Source organism: Asterias amurensis, chromosome 16 (assembly GCF_032118995.1).
Source record: "Asterias amurensis chromosome 16, ASM3211899v1".
NCBI lineage: Eukaryota > Metazoa > Echinodermata > Asteroidea > Forcipulatida > Asteriidae > Asterias > Asterias amurensis.
The window spans coordinates 10195503-10209819 of record NC_092663.1 but is presented as its reverse complement, the minus strand read 5'-3'; the positions used below and the strand labels follow the sequence as shown (position 1 = coordinate 10209819).

Below are 14317 nucleotides of genomic sequence, written 5' to 3'. Positions count from 1 at the left end.
TAGGGACATCGCGGTGCTTCCAGGCAGCTCATCTTCCCAACCTAATGAGAGATAGACAGGGATGGGCGAGCCTCAACATGATTCTGGACCTCGGTCGACTAGAGAGAGAGAGAGAGAGAGAGAGACGGGGGGGGGGGGGGGAGATGCATTTTCTCAGCTTACACGTTCACTCGTCTGCATGCAGCGATAATGTTATGCATGTGATGTTGTTTTAATCACATGTGTGCATGTACGTGTGAATCGACTGCGAACACCCATGCGGCGCCCAAGGCTGGTACCTGACGTCATTCACGAGCCTCACAGCGTGACGTCAGATGTTCAGGCTAAGTTTTTAAAGAAATGACATCATTATAAACCTTTCTCTCTATCTAAAATAAGATCTCCTCACTTATTACGAGGAGTTTATTGCATATCTAAACGCTACACAGATTGCCACGAGAGTGTTTCGCACACAGCCAATCAGGGGGTCAATCGCAAAATCAGTGCCCGTCACGTGGTGTGCGGTCTCGACCAATCGCGTGTGAGCGATCGAGCGAGCAGACGATCTCCACGTGTGTGTGGTGTATAAAGTTGCAACATTGCGCGGGAAAAAGACAGTGAAGTCAACGAGCCACAACAGTCGTCGCGGTTGAGTGTTGCAAACGAATTGCGTGTAAACGCTGTACTGCTGAAGTATTGAGCCTGGTTCATTTTGCTGCTGCCCGAAGACAGTTGTAATTGCTCGAAAAACACATCCGCCCGCTGTTTTAACAAAGAGGTAAGTCGGATTTGAAAGGCAGTGGACACTATTGGTAATTGTCAAAGACCAGTCTTCTCACTTGGTGTATCTCAACATATGCATAAAATAACAAACCAGTGAAAATTTGAGCTCGATTGGTCGTCGGAGTTGCGAGATAAAAATGGAAGAAAAAAAACCTTGTCACACGAAAATGTGTGCTTTCAGATGCTTGATTTCGAGACCTCAAAATCTAATTCTGAAGTCTCGAAATCAAATTCGTGGAAAATTACATCTTTCTACATTACTACGTCACTTCAGAGGGAGCCATTTCTCACAACTTTTTATACTATCAACCTCTGCCCATTACTGTTTACCAAGTAAGGTTTTATGCTGATAATTATTTTGAGTAATTACCAATAATGTCCACGGCCTTTAAAGGGAGGGTTTATAACCTTCGGTAATTTCACTGTTCTGTTGATGAAAACTGATGCACTTTTCCCCAAACTCGTTACATCTTTCACAAGGCCGATCGCTGCTGTTTGTTATCGAACCCGCGTTAGAAAGATTGATGTTAAGTTTAATTAAATTCGACCAGTGGAAGTGGTGCTGCGGGGAGCCCGAGCGAAATGCTCTTATATAGTTAAGTGGTCGTGCATACTTAAGCAAGGCCGATGTGGTAAGTAAATAATTATTTGTTTGTTTGTTTACCACTTAAGGCAGTAAGAGTGTACTTCCGCTCTTGTTATGATATTCCCTTTTGAACACATCGTCTATGAGGTAGAGCATTGGAGCAAAGAAAACATTAGATTGTTTCACTGTGCAAAGTGATTGTAATTATGCAACTTTTCTGTTAAAGGAGAACGGACGAGAAAGTGTTGATTTATGGATAGAATGTACAAGCCGAAGGCGCCGAGTAGATTGTAGTCACAAATCTACACTTTAGAGTCTATTCTCTGGCTTAAACTATTTCCCCATCGGTTATGTAAAATTGTTAGTGGATCGGTTAAGTGATGTACTTTGTCAAACGACGGTTGGCAAATATTTAGGCATACCTTACAGTGATTGCATTGAGTATACACAATGTCAGTTTGATCACTTTACACTATAAATTTGTTTATTCTTGAAAATGTTTTTGTAAATAATTGAAAGATATAAACCTGTTTACATCTGTGTTTTGTTGCACACCATGCATGTTATCTGTCAGTTTGGAAAGACCAGTACTTTTCAAGTTGAACTATTTACTCTAGTTTGCAACGAATCGACACTATAAGTGTAGATTCGTAAAGTTACGTGTAGATTTGTTATACGAATCTACAGTTAAGTGTAGATTCGTTATACGAATCTACAGTTGATTGTAGATCAACACTTTCAGCAGAAATAGTTTAATACGTAAAAACACCGTACGTCTTAAACAGGCACACTTCTCTCTCTTTGGTCTTATCAGGATGACTAGAGCAAGCTAGTCGAAACAATTTTTTTAGCTCATCCAACTGAAACAAGTGATTAATTCTTTGAGTTTTATCTTTTCACATGAATTAAATGCACAAAGCAATATTTGATTCAAGTCTCAAGTCTGTACGTCATTGTAATCAGGAGTGATGGCCATTAAAGGTTTTCATTGTTTCAGCTCATTCAACTGAAACCAGTGATTAAGTCTTTGAGTTTACTCTTTGGATCTTTATATAAAGAGCAATATTTGACTTAAGTTTCAAGTCATTACATCATTGCAATAAGGAGTTATGACCATTTAATGTTTTTCATTGTTTTAGCTCATTCAACTGAAACTTGTGATTAATTCTTTGAGTTATCTCTTTTCATATAAATCTACATGTAAGAAGCAATATTTGACTTAAGTTTCAAGTCATTACATCATTGCAATAAGGAGTTATGATCAAGGTTTTCATTGTTTTAGCTCATTCAACTGAAACTTGTGATTAATTCTTCGAGTTATCTCTTTCATATGAATCTACATGTAAGAAGCAATATTTGTCTTAAGTTTCAAGTCAGTACATCATTGCAGTCAGGAGTTATGATCTTTATGTGTTTCCTTGTTTCAGCTCATTCAACTGGAACCAGTGACAGAGAGTTTGATTTTTGTTTTAACAATTTATTTCAAACTTTCAGATTTTAATTTGAGTTTGTTTCTTTTCAATCCAGATGTCAATGTTTGAGCCTGATTTTTTTTTAAACATAATTATTTGTTATTCCAAAAACTTTAACTTTTTTTTTATCCCAAAAAACTTTTGAAACAAATTTATTCCAAAAACTTTAACATTATTTGAAAACATATCTGAAAATTACAAAAAAATTACTGCCAATTATATATAACAATCTAACTTAGGCTTGTTCATACCAAAACAACTCAACTCAAAGACTTAAACATAACCAAAAATATAACATTTCCAAAAACTTTAACGCGGACGGGCGGACGGCCGGACGGCTGGACGGACGGCTGGACGGACGGACGGACGCCGGATGGAAATTAGTATTACATAGGCTCGCAGAACAGTTCTTTTCAGAACTGAGAAGTCTCATGAAAAATCCGAAAAATCTACCCCGCGGTGGTAGAATATAATTATAGCAAGACATTTCTCTTAAGAACAAACTCGACCTAGCTTTATAGATATACACATGGTGTTACCACAAACCAAATATATATATTGATACCTCACCATGCAGTGCCTCAAATCGTATCTAGCTCAATGCAACTCTAAACTCCTTCTGGTACTCAGTGGAACCAGCTTGTTTGAAGTGGGTGTGGCTTTACAGCGGAATGACGTCACACTTACAAATACCATAAAGACTGAAGACGTACAATGATCAAAACAAGTGTTTAAAGGCAGTGGACACTATTGGTAATTGTCAAAGACTAGCCTTCAAAGTTGGTGTATCTCAACATATGCATAAAATAACAAACTTGTAAAAATTTGAGCTCAATCGGTCATCGAAGTTGCGAGATCTAAATGAAAAAAAAACCCACCCTTGTCACACGAAGTTGTGTGCGTTCAGATGGTTGATTTCGAGACCTCAAGTTCTAAATCTGAGGTCTCGAAATCAATTCGTGGAAAATTACTTCGCTCTGGAAAACTATGGCACTTCAGCGGGAGCCGTTTCTCACATATACCATCAACCTCTCCCCATTACTCGTCACGGAGAAAGGTATTATGCCAATAATTATTTTGAGTAATTACCAACAGTGTCCACTGCCTTTAACGAGAGAATTAAGAGCGCCTATAGCGAAAAACGTCCGCACAAAAACCCAAAACGTGCGCCAAGCCGGTTCAACAACCAAACGAAACGAATTAACGCTGGTCACGACAGGACGGGCTGATAAGCTGGTACCGTATAGCTATATATATTGACGTACAACTCTATGCCTGGTACCGATTGGGGTTAAGACCGTTCATGGTCTTGTCATGCACGCAACTCTCATCTCACGAGCGTGATCTCATTTTGAAGTCAAAGTCTTATCGAAGCTCGCAAATTGAAAAAGCTGACGCAGTTCTAAATACTTGGTATTCAATAATCACGACTGATGAGAGAAGTTTCTTCTTAAAACAAATGACGATTATACTTCGGGCTCAAAGGGAATGCACATGTTTGTTAATCACAATACAAACTGTTGGTTAGAAACTTACCGTGCAGCAGCTTTCGATAGTATAAAATATTTTGAGAAACATTTATTTTTAATTGAGTAATTTGAAAGTAATGTGAAAGAATATCAGTTTTGTTATGCCCCAAAATTTGAATCTGAGAAGCGTTCACTGCGTTTACGTTTTATAATGTAGTAATGTATATACAATTATATAGGATTAAAACAATCGAATGGTTTCCAAACCCAAATATATACTTGCCTGTAAACAGGTACTTGAGTTATTGTTTTAACGGAAATCCTAATAAAACTTTGTTTATACCTAAATTGTTTATAAATTGTAGTTAAACGTCTTACAGTTCTGAATTTTTCGTTATTATTAATTATAAGTAGTCCCGAACTCAAGGTTTTGAAAAGCTAGCCCATACGCATCTGCTCTTGACAACGTGCGGCAAAATGACCAGACTCTGACGTCATGGGTGGGATGTCGCTTTGTTATACGTTTATAAAAATACGTTTAAATCATGTTGTCGCCATGTACGTTGCAACAAACCGGCTCCCACAGTGACGTAACATGAGTGATGACGTAACGGGGCTTTTTGCGCATCTTTCTGTAAAGCCCCGGAGAGAAGGATTGTTTTTTACACGATTAAAGTCTCTTTAATATCATGCGAACTCAAATTCCATATCGATTAAAAACATTTTAAATGAATTTCAGCAATGATCACTTGTTGCCGTTTTCGTCCAAGCCGGTCTTTAAAGGCACTGGACACTATTGGTAATTACTCAAAGTAATGATTAGCATAACAACTTACTTTGTAACGAGTAACTGAGAGCTGTTGATAGTATACAGCATTGTGGGAAACAGCTCCATTTGAAGTAACATAGCTTTTGAGAAAGGGGTTATTTCTCACTCAAATAATAAAATACTTCAGACCTAAAGCTTTTTATTAATATGCATCTGAAAGCACACAAACTTGTGACACAATGGTGTTTTTTTTTCTTCTTTCATTATTCTCTTGCATTTTCGATGACCAATTGAGTCCAAATTTCCACAGATTTGTTATTAATGTTATGCATTTGTTGGGATACACCAAGTGGCAATACTGGTCTTGGACAATAATTACCAAAGGTGTCCAGCATCCATTTCACGAATCGCTAGGATTAATCCTGTCTCGAGTTAGGACGAGTAACCCTTCCTAACTTACGTTCAATAAGTTTAATGCGTCCTTACGTCTTCGGATACGGAACTGAACTCGTTTTAATTACTATAAGATAAATCCTCAGTTAGGAAAAGTTTGGTAAAATCGACTAGGTGAAGGTTGCGTGGGTCGGGCTGTGACCATAGAATACCACGGTGGTGGAATAGAAGTCTGGAAACGGTAAAAGCAAAAAAGTACTTTAAAAAAAAAACACATTTTCCGAGAATTTACGGTGCTTCACATTATTTGCTGTATATTTTACGGGGAATTGTAAGCAAACAAACGGGAATCAAGAGTAAACATTACACCCAAAAAGACGGTTTCTAACGGAGACATCTCATTTTAGAGAACGCCGTTTCTGAATGGCAGATATATTTTTGTAAAACGATATCTGTTGACTTTACGGTCGTCGGTAAGTGTTTAACACCCAGGTAAACATACCAGTGAAAATACAAAACTTCGTTCCTAATTTGGTTGTTTTCGATAACTTTTCTTTGTTTGGTTAGATGATCTTCCCGCCGTCAAGGGAACTCTACAAACTCACACAAGGGGATTTAGACACTAAGCTGGCAACCGCCAATCTCTCTCAAACAAACATTGGTTTAAAGGCAGTGGACACTATTGGTAATTACTCAAAATAATTATTGGCATAAAACCTTTCTTGGTGACAAGTAATGGGGAGAGGTTGATGGTATAAAACATTGTGAGAAACGGCTCCCTCTGAAGTGCCATAGTTTTCGAGAAAGAAGTAATTTTCCACGAATTTGATTTCGAGACCTCAGGTTTAGAACTTGAGGTCTCGAAATCAACCATCTAAACGCACACAACTTCGTGTGACAAGGGTAATTTTTCTTTCATTATTATTTCGCAATTTTGATGACCGATTGAGCTCAAATTTTCACAGGTTTGTTATTTTATGCATATATTGAGATACACCAACTATGAAGGCTAGTCTTTGACAATTACCAATAGTGTCCACTGCCTTTAAAGTCTACGATTGGAATGACACAAACCAAGATATTAGAAAGGTTTCGCACGCCAACGGATACGCATACGCACACGTTTAGCTATCCGTAACTAACGTGTAGCAAGCGTGACATCACTGTCGTCTGCGCGATAGCGAGTAGCTTATGACGTCACAATGACAACGTATATTAATTGGTAAAAGCAAATTATAAAAATTATGCCAAAAGATATATTTCCCCCATTCTCATGCAGAATTTAACCTTGCTATATTGACTAACGAATAGCTGAAAACCAATCAAACTTTCACCCAAAGTTTTCTTGAACCACAAATTTGCACACAACTCCTTTCCGTATGACTTGACTTATTCATTAAAGGCAGTGGACACTATTGTATTTACTCAAAATAATTATTAGAATAAAACCTCACTTGGTAACAAGTAATGGGGAGAGGTTAATAGTATAAAACATTGTGAGAAACAGCTCCCTCTGAAGTAACGTAGTTTTCGAGAAAGAAGTAATTTTCCACGAATTTGATTTCGAGACCTCAGATTTAGCACTTGAGGTCTCGAAATCAACCATCTAAACGCACACAACTTTGTGTGACAAGGGTGTTTTTTCTTTCATTATTATCTCGCAACTTCGATGACCGATTGAGCTCAAATTTTCACAGGTTTGTTATTTTATGTACATGATGAGATACACCAAGTGAAAAGACTGGTCTTTGACAATTACCAATAGTGTCCACTGTCTTTAACTGTAATTTAAAAAACAAACAAAAAAACGCACCCTTCTTTGGTAAATTTTAGCCACGCCCTTCTCCCGGGCACATGACGGTTTATTGGAATTGCAAAGTGTCAATCTCATCCTCTAAGTTTGTCATGACGACAAAAATATGCCTCAAAAACACTGTCACGTTTTGAGTACTGGTGCTTGAGTTTGAGCTGAGTATAGGCTGTTTATTGAAGCAACCGTTTCAGTGTGTCTATACTTAACAACTTAAAGGCAGTGAACACTATTGGTAATTACTCAAAATAATTTTTAGCATAAAACCTTACTTGGTAATGAGTAATAGGGTGAGGTTGGTGGTATAAAACATTGTGAGAAACGGCTCCCTCTGAAGTGACATTGTTTTTGAGAAAAAAAGTATTTTTCCACGAATTTGATTTCGAGACCTCAAGTTTAGAACTTGAGGTCTCGAAATCAACCATCTAAACGCACAGAACTTCGTGTGACACGGGTGTTTTTTCTTTCATTATTATCTCGCAACTACGACGACCGATTTAGCTCAAATTTTCACAGGTTTGTTATTTTAAGTACATGTTGAGATACACCACCTGAAAAGATTGGTCTTTGACAATTACCAATAGTGTCCACTGTCTTTAAAGAAACTGGACACATTTGGTAATAGTCAAAGACCTGGGGCCCAAGTTCATGGCTCTGTTTACCGTAAGCACAGAATCGGCGCTTACGGAAGCAGGGAATTTTAGACTTGTTCTAGGCGTGACTCAAGTCCCAATCCCGTGCCAATCTTAGAAAACTATTGTTTTGTGATGTTTTGCATGCGTTCACCAAACTGTTCGGGACCACAATAGCTATACATTTTGACGGCGGCGGGTATACTTATAGGGACCTCCCGCACGAGTCTACACGTGTTCTTGCTCACACGTGCGCCGTGATGGGCGGAGCCTAATGGACCGGTCTATTGGTCATCGAAGTTGCAATAACGAAAGAAAACATCCCTTGTTGCACAAATTGTGTGCTCAGAAGAATACAAACAATATATAAAAAGACATAAACTTTTTATTATTATCTGAGTAAGAAATTACCTCTTTCTAAGAAACTACGTTACTTCATCAGAGGGAGCCGTTTCTAACAATGATTGATGTACCGTCAACAGCTCTCAATTACTAGTACCAAGCAAATTTTTATGATAACAATTATTTTGAATTGCCCAGATACCTTTAAGAGCGATATAGCCAATTGACAGATGAGTTAAAACAAGAGTTAATTGTCATTCAGCGTGTACCTTACTCATCCACATGTTGAAAGCACGTCATAGCGACGGAGGGAGCTGTCTTGTGACTTATTATATACAGACAACAAATAATTATAGACTGTGATCATGTGTAATTAACTTCTCCGTTAGTTTTTTAAAAATAGCCCATTTTGCTCATCAGAAATGCTGACAGGTTGTCAACTAAGTAATGAACACGTCAGCCGCGTCTAACTAGCGGCTAGTTACGGCTACGACTATACATGGCTATCGCTTTCACCACCGCGTCGTCGTGCGTTGAAGTATAGCTGTAGTTGCCAATTCGAAGGCTACGGCCATTGAAACTTGTTTTTAGCACTGTGTACTCAGTACTTTCCTGAGCCCTGTGAATAATTATCTCAGGCATATTACTCGGGTGGGATTCGAACCCACGACCCTTGCAATTCTAGAGCAGTGTCTTACCAACTAGACTACCGAGGTTGCCCGGTAGCTAGAGGCCGAGTTCGAAATAATCCTATGTTTTGGCGGCGGGTACCGCAACGGTATTATAATAGATGTTAAATTAATTTGCAACATGGATAAAGAATTTCTTACCCATACACCGATGTGCGTTAACGCACCTATAAGCAACACCACTTGGGACAGCCGCAAAGCCACAGCCTTGCCTTACTGTGCATGCAGAGAGTGTTTCGCAGGCTGTAGACTTTGACAAACATATGACTTCGTGAAAATATATTTACCCACACGCTATGAAAGAAGTCCACTCGATCAACTATAGCGAAAGTAGTAATCCCGGCTGATGTCCCACCTTCTTTACCAGGTAGTAGTGGGGGAAAAAAACCAAGACAGTTCTTTTCAGAACTTATAAGAAGTCTCCCGTAATCCGAAAATCTACTCTGTGGTCGTGGAGATTTAATGGAGTTTCCCGAATTCCAAAAAAAAAATCTACTCCACGGTAGTAGAACATAGCAAGACACGTCCTTATATAAGAATATACTCTACAAAGCAAGTATAGAATAATATACAATGGCGTTACCGCAAACCAAATGTACAATAAACATAGTCTGAATCAAAGCTTCCACGAGCATAAACATTATTTCGTAGTCTGTTTGCTTTGTGGGGTTCATATTATGGCTAGAAATGTGCAAGCCGACATTTAGGGCCGTTTCCAGGGCGTAACAGCAATGCTTTGATGATGCTCGCTGATCTGATAAAACAGACCTACATTTTCCGTCTCATAGATTACCAACTAAACAATTCCGGGGCAATATTGTGCAAAGTGAGGGCGGTCATTAATCAGTATTTGTTATTTTAGATTGAAAGTCTCACATGGTGGAGGTATGTCAAAACCAGACATGTACATCATTATAGATACAGTAACTTAAATTAATGTCCATCTTGTAACTGTCAGTAATAAAGGTACCTAGTGGCGTAGCTACAAACTAGGTGTTATGTATAATGGAATATGGACAGGTTTGGTTTGCGGTAACACCATGTAATGACTATCTCCAAATGAGTTGGGGTGGTTCTGGTTTCAACTCGACGAAGTCTCCAAAAACGGACGTTATAATTAAATAGAGATATTTGGAGGGGAGGGGAGTGTATGGGAGGGGAGGAGGAGGAGGAGGGGAGGGGAGGAGGAGGAGGTGAGGGCAGGCGGGATAAGGGGTCTTTCTGTTTGCCACTATATGCTTCCCACTTTGCTTCTGAGTGGCACCCTGAACAAGATATTGTCAAAACAGACCGCCAACATTAGGGCTACAATTGGAGTATTCATAGAAAGTTAGAGTCAGAATTATTATTTACATCTCATACTATGCCTGAGTACAGTCAGATGCCATTTATATTACGTAATATAAGTCATAACATTTATACGTTCAAACATTATATTTAGTCACAAGAACCAATTTTGCCATAAACTTCAATGCGCCCTCCCCTACACAAACGATGTTTCACCTCATCATTGATTAAACGTTTGACTCTAAATCAAAATCCCGTACTCTCTCTCTCACACGAGAGCCAATTCTCGCGAGACTTTCTGATTCCTCGAAAACACATTTTTTTTAGAAAGAATAAAACAAAACCTGTGTAATAGACCATCGATAAGATCTATGCCAAACGTCCGAAGAAATAAAATCGTTCAGGAAATTGTATTTGAATCCGCTTTGATATACTATAGAAACGTAGCATTTAGCAAGAAATGCCCAACAAACCGAACTATTTAAACCGTTACTGAATCTTTTCCATCTTTGTGTTACACAAAAGAGTGTTCCGATGTTGCGGTGATTTGATCCTGGATACGAGGTTGGTATCCATTTCAAATTAGCTGAAACGTAACACCGCGGGGTACGGGATTAACCCCGGCCAAAACTAGTTAAGAGTTAAGACTGAAATCAAATGATCAATATTGACTCGTTTTATGCGGTCGGGGTTAAACAAAACCGGCGATCGTAGTTTTGTATGTTCACGGTTTAAATCTGTTTGTCGAAATATCTGGTTCGAATTCCAATCAGAAATTGATTTAAAAAGGCAAACGGATTTGTTTTCTTCTTCTGAAAACGGTAGGGCGAATTGTTAGGAATAAGAAAAAGTGAAATACTTCACGTTATTTTGGGCACAAATCCACTGCGTTGAGCATTATGCATATCGTGTGTTTCGTTGGACCCTATGTTGTTAGTGTTGACTTCACATTTTCACAGTTTTGTACTTTAAAGAAAACTCAAAAGCTGACATCAAAATGAAATTTGTACCTGTCATCATTACAACACGTCCACAACTCTCAGCCAATGATTGGTTTTCAGTAACGGCGTTCTTTGGCCTTGTGACATATCTATTATGCAATAAGGTTCTATTCGAACCGGGCACGCTTGTTACCAAGCGCGCTTTTAAAAGCAGTGGACACTATTGGTAATTACTCAAAATAATTATTAGCATAAAACCTTTCTTGGTGACAAGTAATGGGGAGAGGTTGGTGGTATAAAACATTGTGAGAAACGGCTCCCTCTGAAGTGCCATAGTTTTGGAGAAAGAAGTAATTTTTCCACGAGTTTGATTTCGAGACCTCAAGTTTATAACTTGAGGTCTCGAAATCAACCATATAAACGTACACAACTTCGTGTGACAAGGGTGTTTTCCTTTTTTCATTATTATCTCGCAACTTTGATGACCGATTGAGCTCAAATTTTCACAGGTTTGTTATTTTATACATATGTTGAGATACACCAACTGTGAGAAGGCTAGTCTTTGACAATTGCCAACAGTGTCCACTGCCTTTAACAAACTAGCGGTGAAGAAACTCAATGCGGGTATCACGGGGTTCGGGTCCCATCCGAGCAGATGTCATAAATGTAAAAAAAAAACACCAAAATAATCACGTGCTTGCATTTGTTCCAATATAGCAAATCAAAACCATAGAACATCAACTCTCACAAGTTTACGAGTTATAACATAATAGAATTCTTAAAGGAACACGTTGCCTTTGATCGGACGAGTTGGTATAAAAAGCGTTTGTAACCGTTTGTTATAAAATGCATTTATGGTTTGAAAGATGTTTTAAAGGTAGAATACAATGATCCACACAAATTTGCCTCGAAATTGCGTGGTTTTCCACTTACTTTGCGAACTAACACGGTCGGCCATTTATGGGAGTCAACCATTTTTACAACATCTCTCTACCCATAAGCATTTTATAACAAACGGTTACAAACGCTTTCCAAAGACCAACTCGACCGATCCAACCAAGGCAACGTGTTCTTTTAACTGTGCATTGTGTGAGTATTATTATATGAGGTCTGCGGTAGCACCATGTGTATGATCTATTTTAAGTTGTGGTTCTGGAAAGAGCCGGTGGTTGACAACTCAACGCTTCGATCAGTATGCTGTGACCATCTTCAGGTAACAACATATTCCATTAAACACTGTATCACAAATTCAATCACCCCATTACAATTCTCCAGCCTTGAACAGTGTGGTTATTTTTTTCCCTTTTAAAATCATTTCTCGAGATAGGGCCTCAGTAGAAAATTACCCGCAGGCTATCCAATTATTTCGAAAGCTAAACCCTTAAGCCACTGGCCGGAAGGGTCACAAAATCGTAAATTAGGTCCGCCGTGTTTTCGCGCCTATTTCAGGCCGAACAAAACACCAAAACACGGGATCATAAGACCTCGCCCGTGCTGTGTGCGCGAGAGCAACCTCGTTTAGGGGGCAATCACGGAGTTGGACTACACTGACTTTAACGCCTAAAGTAAAACGGATCATGGCTTGTCGAGCCCAATGCGTAAAGGGAGTTAATCGAAAAATGATGATAGTAGACTCAACAAAGACGTGCGGTGATGTACTTTTACTCAATGCGTTCTCGCCTCCGGGTGAAATTTCATCTTCTAAAAATGTGTTTGTGAGGGAAAACCGAACACAAATAAAGACGTGACGTATGTCATTGAATGATGTTGTGTGCATGTTGGAATACCATAAGTCTTAATAATGTGCACTGGTATTTTGCAGTCTTTTTAAAGTTATTTATAACTCTGAAAATGAGGCACGATTTCTTTTTTGCAGGAACCCCTGTACAATGGGCTGTATAGTCGCAGGTTAACATTCGCACTGACTGTGCCAGTGGATTTTGCTTTCTCGTTGGATTTGGTATATGGAAAGGTTTATTTGCGGTAACAACATGACTGTAATGACTATCTCTAAATGAGTTTGGGTGATTCTGCAAAGACCGTTGGTTTCTTTGGATATTGTTTTTTGCTTTCTCGTTGGATTTGGTATATGGAAAGGTTTATTTGCGGTAACAACATGACTGTAATGACTATCTCTAAATGAGTTTGGGTGATTCTGCAAAGACCGTTGGTTTCTTTGGATATTGGTTTTTGCTTTCTCGTAGGATTTGGTGTGGAAAGGTTTATTTGCGGTAACAACATGACTGTAATGACTATCTCGAAATGAGTTTGGGTGATTCTGCAAAGACCGTTGGTTTCTTTGGATATGGGTTGAGTGTACACTGTTTTTGGGGGTTCCCTATAAGGAGCATTTGATTAATTTCACTGTTTCCTCCAGGGTTTCATGGTGTCCAACACCTCCCACGCCAATCAAACTTTTTTTGTGGCTTACTGTGGAGCCAGCAGTTACTAGTGGAACCTTCCCGTATTATTTTGTCTTTGATGTGGTTACTTCCACACTTATTGGTAGAAAACTTGGTCCATGTTAACTCCAACTAGCACAATCAACCCAATAATCAATTTAATTCAATAAGATATCCATTTTATACTGACATCCTCAATGACAGTGAATACAATTTGTATCAGGACAATTTTAAACAACAGTTTGCAACAGAATCAAATGTTTACAGTAAAGTAAGCTAATAATTAACTGTACCTAAAGGGCACACATCTAGGAAACAAGATGAAGCATTATACAACATATTTATAGTAAGTAAGCTTATATTTAATTTTACTTGAAGGACACACTAATTGACTGTAAACAAAAACACTCTATATCTCAACATGAAGGAAACAAAGTGAACCATAGCTTTTGCACCTTTCCCTAGAAAACTGGACAATACAAAACAACATCAAACGGACAAAGACAGGACAATACAATATAGTGATACAAAGTGAGTTGAAACCAACAATTCTTTACAGAACCACCCCAACTCATTTAGAGATCAAAGTCATTACATGGTGTTACCGCAAACTTTTCCATATAATTTCCAGCCTTGCAAAGTTTCAAATCCTACTTAGAGTGAAATTCTACTCAGAGTGAGACTCGGGACAATGTAACGGTAACAAAAATTACCAAAGAGATAAGTAGCCCAACTCGCCTTTTTTGCTTTACCCAGACAGATG

At 38.6% G+C, this 14317-nt stretch overlaps 1 protein-coding gene across 1 annotated transcript in view; it reads left to right on the top strand.

Annotated features, from left to right (window-relative positions):
• Positions 1-606: 606 nt before the first annotated feature.
• Positions 607-14317, top strand: part of LOC139949251 (uncharacterized) — a 39306-nt gene continuing 25595 nt past the window's right edge. The window contains exon 1 of the mRNA XM_071947647.1: positions 607-757. The gene's annotated coding sequence lies outside the window, so the exon portion shown is untranslated. The remainder of the gene's footprint in view (positions 758-14317) is intronic.